This window comes from Littorina saxatilis, linkage group LG6 (genome assembly GCF_037325665.1).
Source record: "Littorina saxatilis isolate snail1 linkage group LG6, US_GU_Lsax_2.0, whole genome shotgun sequence".
NCBI lineage: Eukaryota > Metazoa > Mollusca > Gastropoda > Littorinimorpha > Littorinidae > Littorina > Littorina saxatilis.
The window spans coordinates 46844094-46863254 of record NC_090250.1 but is presented as its reverse complement, the minus strand read 5'-3'; the positions used below and the strand labels follow the sequence as shown (position 1 = coordinate 46863254).

General features: G+C 43.0%; 1 protein-coding gene across 1 annotated transcript in view; it reads left to right on the top strand.

Moving 5' to 3' along the window:
• The first annotated feature begins 302 nt into the window (after positions 1–302).
• The window catches only part of LOC138969355 (kelch-like protein 5), a 110473-nt gene continuing 91614 nt past the window's right edge, over positions 303–19161 (top strand). The window contains exon 1 of the mRNA XM_070342128.1: positions 303–1003. The gene's annotated coding sequence lies outside the window, so the exon portion shown is untranslated. The remainder of the gene's footprint in view (positions 1004–19161) is intronic.

Here is a 19161-nt window from a genome sequence, read left to right as displayed (position 1 = left end):
CTACGAGCAGAAATATGGTCTGCTGACACACCAGTTCAGGAGAAGATCTTCGGCACCCTGCGGAGTCTTCGCTGTACTGCAGACTTCATCAGAAGTTCCGGAGTCCCTGTCTGAGCGATCGAGAAGAAGAAGAAGAATAAAACAAAGCAAACTGAGCTTACATAACACAGATCCCGGGCCAAGAGAGAGAGAGAGAGAGAGAGAGAGAGAGAGAGAGAGAGTGGTTCTTCAGCGTGTGTGTATTATGTACTGAATGAGTCAGAAAGCGTGCATCAGCCATTATCAGCCATAGCGTTGTGCCAGAAGTCTTGTGTTGATGTTGTCGGGGAGAAACCGAGGTGGGCATCCGCACACTCCACAGGCAGTTGGCTCCAGCTTATCTTTCTGCCAAACCAATACACCTTGACTTGGGAGGAGAGAGATCGAGAGAGAGGGGGATAGCCATAGAAAAAGTGTGTGTGTGAAGGTGGCGTTAGAGAGAGAGAGATAGATTGATAGACACCGAGGGAGTTGCGAAAACGTGTGCGCTTAGGCTGGAGATGGACAGAAGGATAGACACGGAGAGTGTACAAAGAAAAAGTGTGTGAAGAGTGTGAAGCGGCAGGGCAGGGGGTGTGTCGAGAAACCTACACCTTCCTTCCTCTCTACCCGAGATATACTCGGGTTTGTTGTCAGTTTGAATTCGTCGCTTCTTCAGTGCTTATCAGCTCAAGTGTGCAGCCAGAGCCAAAGATATTCTTCGCTAGAAGGAAGTTGTGTTGCCTGGTGATAGAGGGTGTGTTGTGAATTCTGTGCAAAGAGAAGCACGGTTATGGTGGCCATGACGTTGAGGTGTGTTTCGATGATTTCGCCGTGTGTAGAGCCTCTGACATAAGAAAAAATAACTATTCTTGTATGCCCTCGGAGTATAAGTACCAGAGCCTATTGGGCTGATGTGACGCTTCCGGGTGTGATTCGAAGGAGAACGATTTTACACATGCCGTACGCTTCTCTGGTGCAAATGGTGAGTGTTCTCGAGAATTTGGGATTATGGTTATATCGAGAGTGGTGTAATTAGTATAAGTTATTATCCTAGCAATAATCTTTCAGGTGTAATTGCCATCAGACTAATGGGTCAGTAATTGCTAAAGACAGCTGGTCGATCTAGCTGCACCTCCGAAAATCATTAATTAGATGTATATTTAAGTTGAAGATGTTGCTTTTTTAATTGATTTTAGTGTTACAAAGAATGATAGTGATCGATAGATTGATAGACAGACAGATAGACGAATAGATAGACAGATAGACATTGAGACGGACAGATCAGACATACATAGAGATCGCTGATAGATACAGACAAACATACCGACATTCGCTGGATAGGTATATAGAAGGACAGTCTGGTAGACAGATTGATGTATTTATTGATAGATTGATTGATTGATTGAATAATTTGATAGGTTTAATGATTTTTTTATTTTGAATGTACTTTTATGTCTGAAAGGACTGAGCCTGTGCTCAACACACTATGCGCAAAGAGAGTAGAATCTCAGCTTGAATCTCAGCTTCTACCCTCTTTGCTGTAAGCAACAGCACGAAGTTTCAATGTGGAGAAATCATTTTCGCTGTTCTGTAACCTTCGACCCAAAACATCCGCGTTTGCCAGAGCAGAAAACTTTGTGTTGACGTTTTGTGAGGCAGGAAACCTCTTCATAGCACACCAGTTTATCTTTTCCCTCCATCACTCAATCTACGTCTACAGTCTATACTTAGAGGCAGGAGAAATACGGAGGGCCAACCCTTGCTACACTGTTCCATACTTTTAGAGAAGTTGTTCCATGTTCAAACAGAAGACGAGAAAAAGTTTCAGCTGTTTGGAGAGTCGTTTCATAATTATTCTCACACGAATAGAACAGAAATCTCAACTTTACAGAGAGTTCAAACAGGAATCGGGGAAAGAAGTGTCAACTTTGTGGAGAGTCATTCAATGTTCAGACAGGAGAAGAAAGTAAGTGATGCTTGTGTCTGTAATGTCTGTGTGTTTTTAAGCTGGTAAGTGCCTTCTTCTTCTTCTTCGTTCGTGGGCTGAAACTCCCACGTACACTCGTGTTTTTTTGCACGAGTGGAATTTTACGTGTATGACCGTTTTTACCCCGCCATTTAGGCAGCCATACGCCGCTTTCGGAGGAGCTGGTAAGTGCCAAGAGAAAGAGACAACTACAAACTAAAATGACAACTTGCTTGACATGAACCAGACTGATAGACTGAAAAATCGATATTTCAACCTGATGAAAAATGGAGAGAAAAAACCCTGGTAATTTCAACACAAGGAAAAGGGGAAAAAGCCGGTAATTTCAACATGATGAAAAGTGGAGAGAAACCGGTAAATAAACAAGAAAGTGGAGAGAAACCGGTAATTTCAACACGACGAAAGGCGAAAGAAACCGGTAATTTCAACACGACGAAAGGGGAAAGAAACCGGTAATTTCAACACGACGGAAGGGGAAAAAACCGGTAATTTCTAACACGAAAAAAGGGGAAAGAAACCGGTAATTTCAACACGAAGAAAGGGGAAAGAAACCGGTAATTTCAACACGACAGAAGGGGAAAGAAACCGGTAATTTCCAACACGAAGAAAGGGGAAAGAAACCGGTAGTTTCAACTCGACAGAAGGGGAAAGAAATCGGTAATTTCAACACGAGGAAAGGGGAAAGAAATCGGTAATGTCCTCACTACAAAAGAATCCGGTAATTTCAACATGATGGAAAGAAAAACAAACCGGTAACTTCAAAACGATGAAAGGGAGACGAGAAGTGAAACCCTTGCAACAAGATCATGTGAATTTCTCCGTCTTATTTTTCTTGTTTGTGTTACTAAAAAGAGCAGAAGACCTTGAGTTTGAAAAGACACGCCCTTGAAAGAAGACAGCAGGAGCCCAAAAAGGAAGAAAAGAGAGTCCTGAGACGCAATGCAGGCAATATATTTATATATACATGTACTTCCTTGTGATAGTTTCACATCTACATATAAGGTCGGTGCAACCTTCGTCTTGCAATTGCGCTTTGATTAAAAAAACAAAAAACATTATGCGCATTGCAAAAGCTAACTCTGTTTTAAATGACTTTAGAAGCCTGGACTCCTTTTTTTTGTTGACAGAAAAGTGCATTTGGATTCGAAACAAAGCTTGTAGTTCTAAACTTCTTCTGTTTTCGTGTGCATTGCAACACCGAGTTCTTTTGACAATCATACGAGGCCTAGCCTCTTTTTTCGTCGGCAATAATCTGCATAGGCCTGGGTGGCCGAGTGGTAAACGCACTTGCCTCGGAAGCGAGAGGTTGCGAGTTCGACCCTGGGTCAGGGCGTTAGCAATTTTCTCCCCCCTTTCCTAACCTAGGTGGTGGGTTCAAGTGCTAGTCTTTCGGATGAGACGAAAAACCGAGGTCCCTTCGTGTACACTACATTGGGGTGTGCACGTTAAAGATCCCACGATTGACAAAAGGGTCTTTCCTGGCAAAATTGTATAGGCATAGATAAAATTGTCCACCAAATACCCGTGTGACTTGGAATAAAGGCCGTGAAAGGTGAATGCTCGCCCTAATAGGCTTGAGGTTTGCTGGCCGATGTGAATGCGTGATATATTGTGTAAAAAATTCCATCTCACACGGCAGAAATTAATATGTAAAGCGCTTAGAGAACGTCAAGCGCTATATAAATCTCCCCATACAATACAATACATAGTTCGGTGCGAAACAATTTAAAGCTTTTAGTTCTATATAGTGGGGCTCGTATGTTGCAGACGCACTCATAAATCATTCACATCTTGCAACAAACATCATACTTTGTGGTATTGTTCCTTATAATTATTTAAGGGATTTCAGATACAGAGCCACTTCAGAAATCGTTTTTTTTGTCTTTGATAGGGAATAAAAGGCTGCATTTACAGCAGACGAAATTCGTACCAAAAGCGCTCAGCAGTAAATATTCCCAACTCAGCAAATGTAAAATTCAATGGTTTACCATGCACCAGAAGTTGTCTGCTGATAACACATGCATGACATAAATACTCTTATGGGTATTTTTGTGTTCTGGTATTTAATTTGATCGTTTTTAGAATTTTATATATCCGCAGCATGAAAATTCAAGATGGCGGCCTCCGCAACATTGCGTGTTTTGATTTGAGCGAAAACAACGTTTCTGAAGGTAAGTTTTCAAGAATACGCATCTATTCACCAATGTCACATCAATTTACTGTTTAATTCTCCCCTGGGGTCTGTTATTCATCGGGTGAAGCGCTGAAATGCAGAGTAATCTTGCAATAGCTCATCAGCTGGATTGTGATGCTGATAGATCTAGATCTATCTGTTGATTACAAGTAAGGAAATCATTATCGCCACGCTGGTGATTTTAAACAGATTAAACGAACTTTGAATAAAAGGCGAGGAGAAAGAGATTGTTCATGGTATGATAAATGATTAGTCCTGCCTACGTTAAGGACTTCCATAAGGTGGGGAGGGGTAGAGTCAAAAACTGAGTGAGGGTAGGCCAGATAGTAGGATGACCAGCTGGAGATAAAAACACTCCACTCCCCATGTCTTTACAGTGTTGTGATCAAACTTTCAAAGACGGTAGGTAACAGACAAAAGCATACAGTGTATGCTAATCAAATGAGATAAGTGGTTTTGAAAAATGAAGAGGTACCGCTCTTTGAGTTTTACAATTTTGGTTTGTTGCTTGTTTCTCATCCTTTTGCTTATTTTAAGTTGACCGTGCATTGGTGTAAATTTTATTTTTACAGGATATATACAAGAGTTACACCACATGCCGGTTCCTGGGAACAAGCGTTCTGCATTTATTCCGGTGCCACAGAAGGGAGCCGATTTCACTAGTACTACTGTATCAAGGTTTGTTACCTAATACATCTTAACAGTAAGATTTTTTTATTTGTATTAATTGGAACATGTTTGCACATCATTTGTAAGCGACCTCTGTGAATTTGATGGGTTTAACGTACGAACCCTCACTATGGTCAACATTCTGTTAGCGACTGTTTGAAGCGAATAAATGTAGCGGTCAGAAAGATTCCAGAATCAGTTGGGTCACTGGAAACTGTGTTTGTTTGTTTTTTTAACCTGAAACAGTAAGAATTATACGAATTCATGAAATACAATTTTCTTTCATTTTGGTCTGTTGTGTGAAGACTTGCTAACCCGGCTTTGACCGACTCTCTGAGATAGTAAACATTATTCAAATACATTCAAATAAAAATGTCACTTTTCACCTTTTGTGTGAAGGGTACCACAGGCTGATTTCCTGCACCATGGATGTAGAGGAGGCCAGACAGTCTAGTCTGCTTCTCATTCCAGCTGTGTTGCGTTTTTTTCTGCTCGTGAAGTGTATCGCCACATTGCCAAAGCCATTGGCCAAGAGAAGTCACCCTTTTGGGAAGTATGGCAAGCATTTGAAGACGTCACTCAAACTTTCTTCAGGTTGTCTGCTCCTCTTTGTAAGCTGAGTACCACTGACAGGGCAGCACAAGAGCTTTTTGGTGTACATTTGTAGGACAAAACCAGCAAGTACTGGGTGTAAACAGTGCTAGACGGTACCTCTTCAGTAAAAAGAGCTGCCAAATTGACCATAATCCCCTTACAAGTGAGGTGCTGCTGCAGGACATGAGATTGAGAAGAGCCATCTACCTATTAGACTTCCAAACTCGGTGGGCTGGCAGTTCAAGGCTGGAAAGTGGGAGTCATTCTGGACGAGCTTTCAAGAGGTATCCAGCGTGTGCCGAGAACTCATGAGGTGTGCCGGCAAGAAGAGCTGTACAACAAAACGCTGCAAATGCTGCTAAGAAGGACTGCAAAGCACAGCTCTCTGCAAATGTGCTTGCATGCCTGTGAAAACTGTCAGCATCTAAACTGTGCAAAAATATTATTGCACCCATTTTCATACCCCAACTCAAACTTTTATTCCTGTGTCATTTTATTCAAACTGTCTATGCCATTAAAGGCTCGCATCTTCGCTATCTGGCACATTTTTTTTTAACATCATCATTTACGCCGTCAAAATAAGGATACCCTTGACGTGACAAAGAGATGTGACAAAAACTTCGGGTACCTTTTAAAAAGCCGACGACAATTCCTGAGGCACAACTGGGTCACTGTTGTATACGAAGAGAAAGTCAACTTGATTATCCATCCAGAACAGGTTGTTTTATTTCGCCATCTTGCATATTTCTAGTGTTGTGCCATTGTACCTACTGATGTATGTGTCGATCTCACGGATGAGATGTTTATGTGTCAAATTTGAGGGATACCCAAGTCAACTAAAATCCATGTATTTTAGCAATGACCAAGTGGGTTGCGTTGAAACTTTCAGGAATGTGTGTCTACGCACGAGGCGTAGTTCAACCGTTTGAGTACACTTTCAAATCTTCACGAAATAATATTTTAAAAACTGCCACAGGTTTGTTGACTTACATCCCACATATTTTTGACTTCGCATGTATATATGACAGATGGTTGTTTCAAGTACTGCCAAAGTTTCTTTTGAGTATAGACACTTGCTGGAATGTGCTAGTTGTGTAAACACATGAGAACAAACAACGTTTTCGAAATACAGCGATTATGAATTTTAGTCGACTTTTGAGTTGATACATTACATTTTTATCAGTTTTATTTTGGGGGTACCCTTATTTGGGCGGCGGTCAAATAACCCATGTAAAGGCCACCTTTTATCTTAAAAGTGTTCCAGTTAGCCAAGTTGAGTGCCCTCAATAGCATACATTGAATATAACAGCACAGGAATGAATGTTTTCGTTTTGGTATGAAAATTGGTGCAATATATTTATTTTTGCACAGTTTAGGTAATCCACAAATTCTTCAACCCTGCCACCCACACCGTCCAATCATTCTCTGCACCAACAATACATGTATTGTTTTGTTTAAAAATGTGTTTGTGTTAGTTTCTATTGCAAGAGAATGTCTTGTAGCATCAAAAATGCCTAAATACCCTTTTATTGGCGGCCATTTTGAAAATTGTAAAAAAACTACTGATTTCTTAATTTTTTCACGGTGGCTCTGTATCAGGTTTTGTTAAGCAAAAGCAAATGTCCATTTACGCCAAATTTGCTGTTAATCACATGAAGTGAAATATGCCTAACATACCCAACCGTTTACACTGGCGGCCATTTTGAAAAATTGTTTAAAAACTACCCATTTTTTTATTTTTCGCGATGGCTCTGTATCAGGTTTTGTTAAGCACATAAAACTCTTCATATTTGCTTAATTTGGTGTTTGTTGCATGATTTGAATGATTTTGCAACATAGGAGCCCCACTAATAGGTCCCTGTATAGAGGAACCGTGCTATTGCATTTCTTCATTTGTGTTAATGTTCATTGGTAAACCCGAATTCTTTTCAAATGTCATCCGAAACTTGCCTCAGTTTTCGTCGACAGTAAACTACATACATGTATCAATTATTTCTAGACGAAGCAAAGCTTGTACAGACGATCACATGCTTTGATGCGAGGCTTTGATCAGCGAGGGAAGTAATTCCGTGATATGATGTACGCATGTGATACTGGCCAGTACAGTTCATGGCAGCAGAAGACGAGTGTTGGTACCTCTGGTCAGCTCCTCTGACCCTTTGATGGAGTTGATAATACCAGACAGCAGATAGCCAGACAGCAGGAGAGCAACAAGTAAAGGTAGATGCCAGGAGGAGAGAGAGGGGAGGGGGGGGGTCAGGGTGAGAGATTTATACAGGTGGAAAAGGTAGATTTTGCAGAGCAAGAGAAAGACAAGAGAGGAAAAAACACACCAATATAGATTGTAGATAAATGGTGCAAGAGAAAGGTGTGATATGTACAATGTAGATTTTGTAAAGCCGGTGTAACACGAGAAAATTACTCCCACGAGATTTTTACTCCGGAGTAAACATTTCGTACGAAAAAGTTACTCCCTTTACGAAAAAAGCACTCCCCCATTGCACGAGAAAATTACTCGCCAAGACAGGTGAGTTCCGAGTAAACATTTCGTACAAAAATGTTACTCCCCTGACGAATAAATAACGAATAAATTACTTCACCCCAACACGAGCAATTTAACCTCCCATGCCAGGTGTACGAAATTTTTACTCCCTTGTCCCCTGTTAGTCTTGGTGGTGGAAGGGGTGGAAGGAGGGTAGCGCGACATTCGTGTGCGCGAGATCACTTATTGGCATTATCCCTTCGCCCGCATCCCATTTTTGCGTACGAAATTTTTACTGGAAGTAAAAAAAATGGGGAGTAAAAATTTCGTGGAGGGAGTAATTTTTTCGTGCCTTGGGGAGTTCTTTTCTCGTACGAAAAGTGTACTCGGAGTAAGAATTTCGTACGAAATATTTACTCCGGAGTAAATTTTTCGTGGAGTAAAAATTTCGTGTTACACCGGTGGCAAGAGGATGCTCAGAAAGAAACAACAACAATACAAGGTAGACTGTAGAGAGACGGAGATAAAGGGAGGTGAGAGATACAAGCCGAGAAGGTAGATTTTGTTGAGCAAGAGTAAGGGGATAAACAACAACAAGCTGGATTGTAGTGAAGTGGAGGTATTCAGAAAGGTGAGAGATTTCAAGCCAAGAATGTCAATACTGAATAGAAAGAAAAACAAACAGGGCAGACCGGAGAGAGAAAGCACCGGTGAGAGAAAATCAAACAGGTAAACATGTGAGAGAGAGAGAGAGAGAGAGAGAGAGAGAGAGAGAGAGAGAGAGAGAGAGAGAGAGAGAGAGAGAGAGAGAGACAGAGACAGAGAGAGGGGGGGGGGGGGCAAGAAGGTACATCAAAAGAGAGTTCACTGCTACACTGCATATCTTTGCCATATTTATTTGTCACACACAGGCACGTGTTCTGCTTCGAATAATAGTGCAGTGCAGCTAAAAATGCTATGCAAATGCCACGGTATGTTTAACCAAAGATATTTTACACTGACTGCAGCGTAGGCTGTAGCTCTGTGCCTGGAAGAGAACGAGAAGGAGAGACTGAGGGAAAGGTGGGAGAGAAATCAGCGATGCATCGATGACGTTGTTTATAAATATCACAGGCAGGTATTTCGCTACGAATCAGTGGGTAGTGCAGCTAACATGGTATGCTGTGACACGGTATGTTGATCACACAACTAACCAGCTCTGTACGTGCCAGGAAGAGAGCGAGTCTGAGAGACGGAGGGAAAGGTGAGAGGAATTAGCGATGCATCGATGATTATGTTTACATGACGGAACTGGTACCAGCTGACACGTGCAGAGAGAAGAGACTGAGACATTCATGTGTGAGATGATGCATCGTGTTGTGTTCTGTGTGGAGGGTGCACTGTGTGTGATATCATTTGGAGAAGCTTGTTGTTTGGGTCCTGCAAGGACTGCAGCATTTCTGCTTGATCTGTAACCTGACGGACTTTCCACATAGCCCTTTCGGTTGAATGGACATTTACAATCAACAACCAGCCAGCCATAGCGGAAAGCAATTTGATGCAACTCCCAGCTACCATTTAACATTCAGTTATATCAATGTTGAACGTATGTTGTGAGCGCTAAATCGTCTGTTCACCTTTCACCTTTGAAAGATGTGAAGTGCATAACATATGTTTTGCTGCTTTTTTTTTTTACGCATCCGGGTCTGTATTGCATTCTTAACGGCGCATTCAAAAGCAGAAAGGAACACAACAGAATGTGTGTGAACATGCTGTTTGCATTGCAGTCTGCCAAGTGTTTGTTCGTGCATCTGTTGGTTGGTGCAGCTGTTTGTTCGTGCAGCTCTTGGACGATTTTCAAGGGTTCTTTTTTGTCATTAAAAACACCGTGTCCATGAGAATACGTTGGTGATATAAACTGAAAATATAACTAAGAAGCAACTTTATTATTCGGCAGTATCATTGAGAGTTTTTTCTAACACATCTATAATACGAAAAAGTACTCCCACAGGGCAGTCTGATTTAAAGTGAGTAGTTAATTTTTGATAGGACTTGTATTTAATTTTCAAACATGCCAGCATATGTACTTAAAGGAAGGTAGGACATTTAGCACGATAGATCCTTTCGTCTGATCAACCCTTTGTTCAGAACTGACGAGTCAGTTACAAAGTGGAAATGTGTAAATGATGCAATAATTATGGCCTGCATCACACAGTCACAATAGAAATAATAGATCTACAGACTTCTGCAACCCCGCAGGACCTGACGCAAAATAACATGGCATCTGAGGTAGCAAGGCATGTGTCGTTTTCAGTCTCTTAGGATTGGTAATGCCTTTGTACCAACCGGACCCCCCCCCCCCCTCACACACACACCTACACACACACACACACACACACCGTCCACATACAGACACAAACATATATATAAAGAGTATTTATGACCGAGCTAAGAAAAGCTAATGGCTTGTAACACACACGTGCACACGCACACACACACACACACACACACACACACAAACACACACACACACAAACACACACACAAACACACACACACACACACACACACTCGCACAGAGAGAGAGAGAGAGAGAGAGAGAGAGAGAGAGAGAGAGAGAGAGAGAGAGAGAGAGAGAGTTTTACCTGAGAAAGTAATGTCCCATTCCTCCCCCTATCCCTTCCCCCCCCCCCCCCCCTCCCCCTTCCATATCGCTTACCTTGAAGTTACTTTTTCTTCCCCAGAAAGTGTAGGAGAAAGGTCAGGCGATGAATGAAAGAGTAAGCCAGCAGATGTGCACTCAACCCCACAACCGCAGCAAATGTACTCAGGGCTACGCTAGAACACCTATGACCGAAGTCAGAGCTAGTGTTTCTTTGGGAGTGATACCTTTTGCTGGTTGATGAGAAACCCGGCTTTTATGATTACCATCGACATGAACGTTAGGGTTGTAGAAGTGGTGCACTTAGTGTACTTACCACTAACAACTTATTTTTAAAAACGGATGAGGCGGTATATCATGCACATATTTCAAGACTATACTGTACATGTCTCAGTCCACAACTGTATTGACGATACATTTCATCTTCTTCAAGTGCATTTGACCAGTAAGAATAAAATCATCCTCTTAATATGTTCTTGAGGGCAAGGGTTTTGGAACGGTTGCCCTGTTTATGGCGTTGTCTGTGGATGCTTTTGCCATTAACTTCAGAAGTTCTGAAGATGTTCTGCCATTTTATAATTTAAGAGGCTTTTCGCCTTATAATCCAGGAGATTACCATTTTAGTTTCTAAAAATAAGGCACTGAGTCGCGTTTATTTCCCCTGTTCAAGCAACAGTTCATGATTTACAGAACTCCTTCTATCCTTCAAGCCTTTCCTTTGTATGCCTGTATGCCAGTGGCAGCTGGCTGCGGGGTGCTGTTATGTGGAGTGTTTTGGAAGGTGCGCGGTTCTAAGGTTTCTAACTTGCAGGTCTGTGGGTTTGTGAAAAGCACGGCATCTGTTGATTCAGGCCTTGCGCACACTTTTCAACACCCCCCCCCCTCCCTCCCGCCCTCTCGACCCCCCTACCTTTTTAACCAATGCACCCGTCAACCTTTTCATGGGACGGTCTGGGTATTTCGCTTTAATTTGGTTTCTCAGGTCCATCGTTTTGTCTTAGTTCCAGACATTTTCTAGTTTTCTGATCACCGGCAAGAATTATTTCAAGCATTACAAATGGTTAGTTGAGATGCGTAGTGCTGCTTGTCCGATGGCGGGGGAAAGTGAGGGGGGGGGGGGGGGGGAGGAGATGTGGTGCTAGACAGTGAAAGATGGGTAAAGAAGAAGGATTTGGAGAAGCAAAGTATTCTCTGCAGATCCAGATACATGAAGACACCATCTTTCTAAATCACCGTCGTTTTTAAACCATTCCAAAAGGGAATTAAAGTTGTAGAATGAGCTGATTGAGAACTGGTCTGTAGTCACACTCCAGACATCTAGACACATTACTTGCAGCAACGTGTCCTTTTATGTGGATCACTACCGGCACGGTTGGCCTAGTGGTAAGGCGTCCGCCCCGTGATCGGGAGGTCGTGGGTTCGAACCCTGGCCGGGTCATACCTAAGACTTTAAAATTGGCAATCTAGTGGCTGCTCCGCCTGGCGTCTGGCATTATGGGGTTAGTGCTAGGACTGGTTGGTCCGGTGTCAGAATAATATGACTGGGTGAGACATGAAGCCTGTGCTGCGACTTCTGTCTTGTGTGTGGCGCACGTTTCGGCTGGGCGTTAAGCAAACAAACAAACAAATGTGGATGACGGAGAGTGATAACAAGCCAGGGAACGAGCAGAGGGTGGAGAAGAAGGGAAGTAAATCACATGTACATCTAGGCTTACACAAAATATGGAGTCCTCGGAAAAAATAAACATGTTGGGCACTCTTCCCACGAAATAATTACAACTTTGAAACATGCGTCAGTTCTACAATGTACCGAGACGCGGTAGGTAAAGTGAGATCGTTTTGTGTCAGAAGAAAATTGCAGGAGGAAGAGAATGCTTTTATGATATTTTCGAGCTAATTGAGGAATACACAAGGAGCTTTTTATTTAGTTATTTAGTTATTTAGTTATTTAGTTATTTATTTTTAATTGTGAAAGGAATACAATGATTGAGACAGAGGCTGTAGAGTGTGTTTATCAGACGTCTCTGATTCAGACGCAAAGGTTTGGGAGAGAGAAAAAAAGTACTCCAAACTCCAAGCGTTCTCCTTTCAAGATTCAAATCACACCCAAGCGTCTCTCATCAGATAGGCAAAGACAGCAGGTGCAACAGACGCCCTCGACTCTACGTCACCCCTTTCACTCCCCCCTTCAGTCTCCTCCACACACACACACACACACACCCTCATCCCCCGTGTCTTTATTCTGCCAGGGACTCTAGAGCGTGTACTCTATAGTCTGTGATTGAGCTAGCCAAAGAGAGTAGCCACAGATCCCTGCTTTCAAGACCTCTATAGTCTGTGATTGAGCTAGCCAAAGAGAGTAGCCACAGACCCCCGCTTTCAAGACCTCAATAATCTGTGATTGAGCTAGCCAAAGAGAGTAGCCACAGACCCCCGCTTTCAAGATCTCTATAGTCTGTGATTGAGCTAGCCAAAGAGAGTAGCCACAGACACCCGCTTTCAAGATCTCTATAGTCTGTGATTGAGCTAGTCAAAGAGAGTAGCCACAGACCCCCGCTTTCAAGATCTCTATAGTCTGTGATTGAGCTATGATTGAGTTAGCCAAAGAGAGTAGCCACATAACCCCGCTTTCAAGATCTCTATAGTCTGTGATTGAGCTAGCCAAAGAGAGTAGCCACATAACCCCGCTTTCAAGATCTCTATAGTCTGTGATTGAGCTAGCCAAAGAGAGTAGCTAGAGACCCGCTTTCAAGATCTCTATAGTCTGTGATTGAGTTAGCCAAAGAGAGTAGCCACAGACCCCCGCTTTCAAGATCTCTATAGTCTGTGATTGAGCTAGTCAAAGAGAGTAGCCACAGACCCCCGCTTTCAAGACCTCTATAGTCTGTGATTGAGCTAGCCAAAGAGAGTAGCCACAGACCCCCGCTTTCAAGACCTCTATAGCCTGTGATTGAGCTAGCCAAAGAGAGTAGCCACAGACCCCCGCTTTCAAGATCTCTATAGTCTGTGATTGAGCTAGCCAAAGAGAGTAGCCACAGACCTCCGCTTTCAAGATCTGTATAGTCTGTGATTGAGCTAGCCAAAGAGAATAGCCACGGACCCCCGCTTTCAAGATCTCTATAGTCTGTGATTGAGCTAGTCAAAGAGAGTAGCCACATAACCCCGCTTTCAAGATCTCTATAGTCTGTGATTGAGCTAGCCAAAGAGAGTAGCTAGAGACCCGCTTTCAAGATCTCTATAGTCTGTGATTGAGCTATGATTGAGTTAGCCAAAGAGAGTAGCCACATAACCCCGCTTTCAAGATCTCTATAGTCTGTGATTGAGCTAGCCAAAGAGAGTAGCCACATAACCCCGCTTTCAAGATCTCTATAGTCTGTGATTGAGCTAGCCAAAGAGAGTAGCCACAGAACCCCGCTTTCAAGACGTCTATAGTCTGTGATTGAGCTAGCCAAAGAGAGTAGCCACAGAACCCCGCTTTCAAGACGTCTATAGTCTGAGAAAATCAGGTCTTAAAAAAGAGGTGATCTTAATGGGAGGTACATTCAAAGAGGATATGAAGTGATAATCTGAGAGAGCAACGTCTCAAAAGGGGAAGAGTGTCTTACCTTTGGGAGGCGGTCTTTTAAACTGGGTAGAGTGAGTGGGGGGGGGGGGGGGTCAAGTGTACCTAGCCAAAGATATAGATCTACTGCTACGCTAGCAGAGGCATCTTTGATCTCACTTTGTGACGCGAATTCCAGAAAACGAAGTGATGCTGTGCTGTGTTGTGGTGGGCTGTGAGACTAATCTGGATACTGATATTGTTGATGTGGCTGAGTCACCTGCTGGTATCGCTGGCGCCCTCCAAATCACCTGGGCATGGTGATTAGAAAGTCAAGATTTGCCTTGACTTCTTCTCCCCCCTTAATGTCAGATGTTGGGCCAACTTACTGATTAAAGAATCAGTCGAGCTGATTTTTCTTTCCTGGTTGAAGTTGAGTCTTAGGTCAGCATTGCTAATTGATGTGTAAGAGTGTGTGTGTGTGTGTGTGTGTGTGTGTGTGTGTGTGTGTGTGTGTGTGTGTGTGTGTGTGTGTGTGTGTGTGTGTGTGTGTGTACTCCAGTTTCTTGTTTTAGAGTGCCCCTAACTGTGAGAATTTGGGATGAAGTGATGATTATGTTGTCGGAATTGTCTTTAATGGCGCCTGTCCCTGGAATATTTGTTTTAGTGCTCCTGGCCCTGTCCCAAGAATCTTATTTTATTTGTTGTTTTGTTTTATGTTAGTACTCCTGTCCCTGTCCTGTTGATCAATGAGTATGATTGTATTAATCTCTTCAATACTACGCCTGTCTTAAAAAAAACACACAAAAAAACTAGTTCTCCTGTTCCTCTAACTTTGAGATCTTTGTTTGAATTTCTGATTAGTGTGTTGGATTTATTTTTATCGTTACACCTATCTCTGGAATGGTCTCAGTACTCACTCTGTGGTTAAAGTTCCTTGGACATCGAGATCTTGCCCTTCATTGCAGCTGATGAGTGTAATTATCCGAATTTCTTTCAGTACGCCTGTCCCTGCATGGTACGTTATTATCTTTTGCCTGAATTTGTGATTGGGGTGTGGCACATTTTTGTACTGCTTAGTTGCCGATAAGAAGAGTTCGTCTGAGGGAATAGTTTTTCTCCTAGAATCACTTGAAGCTTGATTGCTGATAACTAGTCACGATTTTTCCGCTTCCTTGGACTTTATCTTAGACGGAACTGGTGATTGTAAAACCTAGCTGGGTCGTGAGAATGTCTGTGCATACCGTGTCAGTGATTATGAAGGCAAATAGGTGTATTCGGTGAGCCCGTGCGCCCATAAATCGAAGTTCTCTACCAAAGATTGGTTATGTTTTACGAATCACGCCAAATCCAATTTTGTTGAAGGTGGGTTCATGGTTATTTGTTTTCTTTTCTGTTGGAGCCATCTCTTTCAGAACCCGATGATGTTTGAGTCTGATCAGCACAGGTGAAAAGACTTGTATCTGCGATAATAAACTTATTCCTGTTCCTTTAATTGGGCATGTCTTATCTGTAATTAGCGGCTTTTGTTTTTTGTCTTTTTTCGGGAATTTGAAAGCATTAAGAACTGTAGCACATAGCTTTTAATTTTATTTTTTTAATTTATTTATTTGCGGTTTTATGCTTGTTGTGATTATGGTTGCATGCTGATTTAGTTCTTGAACTTTAGGGAAAGAATAGTGCTACCGAAGGAGTTGGTACGAACTATTTCTATCAAATTGTTGCGCCTTTTCTAACCCTTCACCAGCACCTTGTATAACGTATGATTATTGTGGTAATAAGTTAATTTGTTTTCAATTAGACTGAAGTAAAGATATTTTAGCCTTCAAATTGACAGAAATAACGGACGTTAGAGACCACCCAGCTTCTGGTCTGTATCGCAAATGGACCACCCAGCGTTTGCCTTTGCTGGTCTTCAGGTGAACATAATTTGACCAGTGCTGGGTGAAGGTATCGTCTTACTTGCACTAACCACTGAGTTCACGGGCTGTTCTGTGTGGGGTCTATCTCATTCTGACAATCCTCGCTCCACGGCTATCGCCAGTTGTCTCTCTGACCGGACGCGAAAGTCCTACGCGAATCTATCAAAACAAGAATACAGAGTTATCTCCCATATGTTGTTCCCGAGCAGTGTTCGCGAGACGAAAATGATTGCAGATTGGCCGACTTCGACAGTGATCTCCGTTCTGTTCTTCACAATTATTATAAAGACATCGTTCTAAGGTCAAAACAAGTCGAAATTTTGGGACTGCTGGCGGAAGGAGACCGTAATATATGGTTGCATCACTGTCAAAAAAATCGTCTGCTCCAGCGAGCGCCCAAACCAAACGGTTGATTATCACGTGACACTAATGCCATATTTAGAGTTGTTTGCACAGTAAATACAGCCGCGAAAAATAGCTCGCTTGAAACTGTCTTACATATCAATTCCTTTGTAATTTAAAAATTACACAACACCATGAAAAATCATTATCGACGATCGCGAATCTGCTTACATCCCGAACACATTACGAAAAGATCTAAATATGTAAAAAAAAAATCGATTTCCTCGCCAGACAAGGAAAACCAAGGCATAGAATGAGCCGAACTCATTTTGACCTGAGGTCAGGATGGGGTCTATCTATGTGGGTGCTGTCTGCACACTGGGGTTTGGTTTAAACATAAGTTTATTTTAACAAAGGTTACAATCATGACATGTATACAAAGTTCACAGAAACAGCAACAAGCTAGAAGCTTATAGTGGTGTTCCTGCATGACAGTACAACATAAGGTGGTAACGGCTGAAAAATTTGTCTCAATAAACCAAATCTATTAATAACACTGGGGTTTCATCGAAGTATCTGTGTAGAGCTTCAATTCAGTTGTTGGTGTTACGAATGAGTTGCTTGTCTGTGCGTATTTCAGTTCGACGTGGGGTTATACCACCCCCACCTCAACTATCCAACCACCAACAAACACTTTGATTTTTTTAAGTACCACCAAAGACAAATCCCAACGAAACACACACACAAACAGTCTGAAAACTGTCTGTATTTTGGGTAAATATTCGTTTTAGTTTGGGAGGGAGGCTGGGTGTTTGCTCTTTGCTCGACTGACACTTGAACAGGGAATCTTCCTGCCTTCGTTGTACTTTTCTCGTCTTTTCGAATAGACCTTTTCGGTATCTGAGCAGCTCTCGCGAGACACGCTCTTTGTTATGCTTTGAACATCGCGAGAACTTCGAACTTTGTTTGGCTTGTGCAGCTCGCACGAGATCGCTGTACCGCATGCTTTGCTATGCTCTGAAGTTTGCGAGAGATCGCGAGAGCTTGGAATACCGATAGGGTCTATTCAGAATGTCTCTACTGACTCACTGGGTGGCCGAGTGGTAACGCACTTGCGCTCGGAAGCGAGAGGTTGCGAGTTCGACCCTGGGTCAGAGCGTTAGCAATTTTCTCCTCCCTTTCCTAACCTAGGTGGTGGGTTCAAGTGCTAGTATTTCGGATGAGACGAAAAGCCGAGGTCCCTTCGTGTACACTACATTGGGGTGTGCACGTTAAAAATCCCACGATTGACAAAGGGGTCTTTCCTGGCAAAATTGTTATATATAGGCATAGATAAAAATTCCACCAAAATACCCGTGTGACTTGGAATAATAGGCCGTGAAAAGTAGGATATGCGCCGAAATGGCTGCGATCTGCTGGCCGATGTGAATGCGTGATGTATTGTGTAAAAAAAATTCCATCTCACACGGCATAAATAAATCCCTGCGCCTTGAATATGTGCGCGATATAAATTGCATCCCAAAAAAATCCCTGCGCTTAGAACTGTACCCACGGAATACGCGCGATATAAGCCTCATACTGATTGATACTGATAATGAAGTAAATTCGGATGTACGTGCTAATCATACATCATACTTTCAGACCTTTGTATACTTCTCCTTCCTTCGCCAACCACAACCCTTTCGCTGCTGTTCTTTTGAAGAACGACCCCCCCCCCCTCCCCACACACCACCCCCCTACGTGTCCAAGCACTCCCCTCTCCCATCCCCACCCTTACCCCCCCCCTCCCCCCCCCCCCTGTCCTCCGCCGACCGCATCATTTAACCTCACCCTCCTCGGTCATTATTTCTGTCAGGGAATATCCAATCATGTTCCGCATTGGTGTTTTGCGTGTCCTGTGGATTCGATTTGCGCTTTGTCATAAACTCCTGTATCGCGGTTTTTTGCTGCCAGGAATCCGTTGTCTGTCCACCTCAGCCGCGTCCTCCATCGTCATAAATCTGGCTCTGTCCCTCTCAACAGTGCAGAGAGACAGATAGTGAAAAAACGACACAGATCAATACACGAGGCAACACGTGCAGACAGACGAACTAAGCCTAACAGACTAAGGGACATGCGGACGCGCGCGCACACACACACACACACACACACACACACGCGCGCGCGCGTCAACCCCTCCCCCCCCCCCCCCCCCCCTCTCCCTCTTTAGCTAGAGCATACTCACATTCCCAAATCAAATCGCAGACTGGCCCCATTTTGACGCCAACATCTGCCAATGCTCGCAGGACCTTCCGTGTACCCGATTCCCGTTCATCATCAAACACAGCCGACAGTAATTCGCCGGCTATATGGGCCCAGATTCTGTAGATCTCCGGGCAAAAGAACGGAGATGTGTTGATATCGCTCTGATGTGGGCTTAGGTTCTCTCTCGTCAGGATTTGTGTGGAGATTTGGAGCTGAAGCTGGCGTTTCTAAAGATTTTCAATCCGTCATTGTGTATTACATCGATTTATGTGTTCGTTTGTGAGAGGCCGGAGATGCAATGAATCTGAAATACCAGTTAACGTTAACAGTTCAAATCTGCGCAAGCTTTTTAATGGAATAAAGACCAATCTTCCTCTTGGGCACATACCGAAAATCACAAAACTAACATTTTGTTTGTTTGTTTGTTTGTTTGTTTGTTTAACGCCCAGTCCACCACGGTGCTGCTTTGACATATAACGTGCGCCACACACAAGACAGAAGTCGCAGCACAGGCTTCATGTCTC